The sequence below is a fragment of the Gopherus flavomarginatus genome, chromosome 11 (assembly GCF_025201925.1).
Source record: "Gopherus flavomarginatus isolate rGopFla2 chromosome 11, rGopFla2.mat.asm, whole genome shotgun sequence".
Classification (NCBI taxonomy): domain Eukaryota; kingdom Metazoa; phylum Chordata; order Testudines; family Testudinidae; genus Gopherus; species Gopherus flavomarginatus.
In genome coordinates this window covers 15,644,936-15,648,470 of record NC_066627.1, presented here as the reverse complement: position 1 = coordinate 15,648,470, position 3,535 = coordinate 15,644,936, and the positions used below count along the sequence as shown (strand labels likewise).

Genomic DNA, 3,535 nt, shown 5'->3' with positions numbered 1-3,535 from the left:
GTTCATTCTGTCTGAAGTATCTGGCACTGGATACTGTTGGAAGACCAGGCACTGGGCTGGCTGGACCCCAAGTCTGACCCAGTATAGCCTTCTTATGTATTTATGAGCAGATTATGAAATAAACTAAAGTTTAGCCAAACTAAATGAAAAAAAGTACTTTAATTTTATGTGTTTATCGTGTGTGTCATGGTATTAAACAGGATGTGGTCTTTGTGCATTCAACTGTGAAACTTGTTTAACACTCTTTTGTGTTGGACAGGAGTGGGTTATGGTAATGCCTTTGGCCCATTTATTCCAATGCAACAGGTCTGAGTCACTCTACACTGAGGATTGCAAATCATCCTGGGTTTGACCCTTCCAAAATCTACCCCCAAATAAGATGCATTTGAATACTGCTACATACTTAATATTGACAAGTACCATCTGAATCAGAAAAGGGCTTTTCAACTCCTCTAGCCAAATATCTGAAATCAGTCATCATCATCATCATCATGATTAGGTTTTTGTGTAACATGATCTAAGAAGCCTTTACTCCACTTCATAATTCATAAACTGCTGTCTTGTGTGACGGTGAAAATAAATATTCAATAAGTAGACAAATAGTAAGAATAATTGCCATTACTTTTAATAGATGATATGTCCCTAAATACAACATTTTGGATTGAAATGCTTAATTCAAAAGTTTAGTTGATGTATTTATCGATATTTACTCCTCCAAGACTTGACATTCTGGCCATTGCCAGATGTGCAATGTTGAAGTTCAACATCATTGTTCTGCTCCAATTAGGCACTAGATGGGATATGAGAGTAGAGGAACAATTTGTCTGATCTGTCATGTCAATATTCGGTTACCAGAGAAGTGTGCAGTTGTTATCATTTTTATTGATCTGAGATTGGCATGGGGAGGTATGAAGAGATATCAGGGTTCAATTCTAGGACTAAGGCACTTGCCCAAGGTCTAACTTTAGTCACAAAATTAGGGTTGGTAACCAGTTGAGGAGTTTTTTTATACTTTTATAGAATTAAATGGTGACATTTCATTAACTTTTAACTCTATGTTATTCTGATTCAAATGCACAGTTTGTTTCATTGTTCCTAGTCTCAAACCATGGCAGACACGGACTGGGGAAACCAAACTGCCATCACGGAATTCTTCCTGCTAGGATTTGGGGATCTCCCTGACCTGCAAATTCTTCTCTTCCTGCTGTTCTTAGTGATCTACATCACAACTCTGACTGGGAACATCCTCATCATAGTGCTTGTTGTGGCTAATCAGCATCTGCACACTCCCATGTACTTCTTCCTGGGGAACTTGTCATTCTTGGAGACCTGCTACAGCTCCACCATTCTGCCCAGGATGCTGGCCAGTCTCCTAACTGGGAACAGAACCATTTCTGTTAGTGGCTGCATCACACAACTATATTTCTTTTGTGCTCTGGCATCTACAGAGTGCTATCTGCTAGCAGTGATGTCTTATGATCGGTATTTAGCAATATGTAAACCCCTTCATTATTAATCTCTTATGAATACCAGAGTTTGCCTTCAGTTGTCTGCTGGGTCATGGGTAAATGGTTGTTTAGCTATTACCATCTTCACATTATTCATGATGCAGTTCATATTCTGTGGCCCGAACAAAATTGACCATTTCTATTGTGATTCCATCCCATTGATAAAACTCTCCTGTGGGGACACACGAGTTATCATATTGTTGGATTTCATCCTAGCCTGTATATTCACCCTACCTCCATTTCTACTAACCTTGACATCCTACATTTATATCATCACCACAATCCTGCGAATCCCTTCCACTACCCGGGAGGCAAAAGGCCTTATCCACCTGCTCCTCCCACCTCATTGTGGTGACAATTTTCTGTGGAACACTAATAACTGTCTACCTGCTTCCAAAACTTGATACACTGAGATTCCTAAAGAAAGTTCTCTCACTTTGTTACACAGTCCTGACTCCCCTGGTAAACCCCCTCATCTATAGCCTGAGAAACAGAGAGGTCAGGGAAGCCTTGCACAAAGTGGTCAGTAAATATGTGACTTTCACAAGGAACATAGCGAATACTATACAATAACAAAGCTCCAGATTTTTAAAGGTGTTTATGCCCCAAGACACTCCCACAAGGCACCAAAACACCTTTGTAAATCTGGCCCTTACACTGAGGTTTGTTAGGGGTCTTATTCCTTTACCCTCTCACTTCCCTGGTCCTTCTCGCATGAACAGAGAGCAACAATATCTGAAGTCCAAAGGTGCAAACAATTTGATGTTTATTGGGGTGAACTTTTAGCAAGCATGATTCCAGTTTCCTTCCTTAGTGTCCCCCTTCCCAGCTCTGACACCACAGAGCCTTGCCTGTGTCCCTGTTCCCATTCCCTACCCCTAGCGAAACATTATTTCAATTCCACCACCCCCATTCCCTGTTTCCATTCCCCCTGTGATGTTATGAGTGTAATATAATATCTCATTGAAAGGTGAAAGGGCCAGAAAGAGTTAATTAACTCACAGACTGACCTAACCCATGAACCAACTTTAGAGACTTGTTAGGAAAATATGTAGATGAATAGAGCATTGAAATGCAAGTCTGAATTGTTAGCGGTAGAAGGGTAGATATTTTCTCAGGTCTTGTGATGTAAGCAAATAAGTCTTGTCTATCGCTATAGCTTTGATTCGAAGATCAAAAAAGGAATATTAACATTTAGGAAAATACGTGAGTAAAATAGTATTATTGTCTATGTGTCTCTTTGAATGTTGTGATAACCTGTATCTGAACTGTTTAATGGATAAATTACCCAGTGCTAATTGCCAGGATGTATGGAAGGAGTTAAGCCTATTGTTTTCTCAGGCTTAAAGGCTGCTGGAAATGTATCAGAACCCTGGGACATGATCCTACTTCATCTCAGATCTGCTTTGGGTTTCAAGAGGGGGAAACCTTAAGCCATAAGGATTGAGATCCTCAGTCACTGGCTGGAGCCACCCTGAATATGGAGATTGAACTATAACCTATGGACTATTTCTAAAAGGACTTTTGACAACTATAAGCTCACCTCTGCTATGTATCTGAACCTCAAGAATTGAATTCAAGTCTGTGTGTACATTGATCTTTTAACCAATTCTCTCTCTCTCTTTTCTTTTTTAATGAATTTTAGCTGAGGTAATAAGAATTGGCCATAAGCATGTATTTTGGGTAAGATCTAGTTGTAATTGGACCTAGGTAAGTGGCTGATCCTTTGGGATTGGAAGAACCTTTTCCTTTATATGATGAAGTAAGATTTTCATCATCATATCTGACAGGTGTGCCTGGACAGAGGCCTGAGGCTGGGCACTTTAAGGGAACTGTGGTGTTTGGACTTCTGAGTAACCACTGAGGTACTATAGAAACTGTTTTGTGCTGGCATGGTAAATGTTAAGTATTGGAATAACCACCAGCTTTTGGGGTTTATTTGCCCTGTTTTGTCTACAGTTCACCCTAATTGAGTGATCTCAGCTGGCTCCCATGGGCAGCGCCGTCCCAAGCCCCCCACTGACTTC

At 40.4% G+C, this 3,535-nt stretch overlaps 1 pseudogene; it reads left to right on the top strand.

Annotated features, from left to right (window-relative positions):
* Nucleotides 1-1,072: 1,072 nt before the first annotated feature.
* LOC127030874 (olfactory receptor 10A4-like) lies at nucleotides 1,073-2,081 on the top strand (annotated as a pseudogene).
* The last annotated feature ends 1,454 nt before the right edge of the window (nucleotides 2,082-3,535 follow it).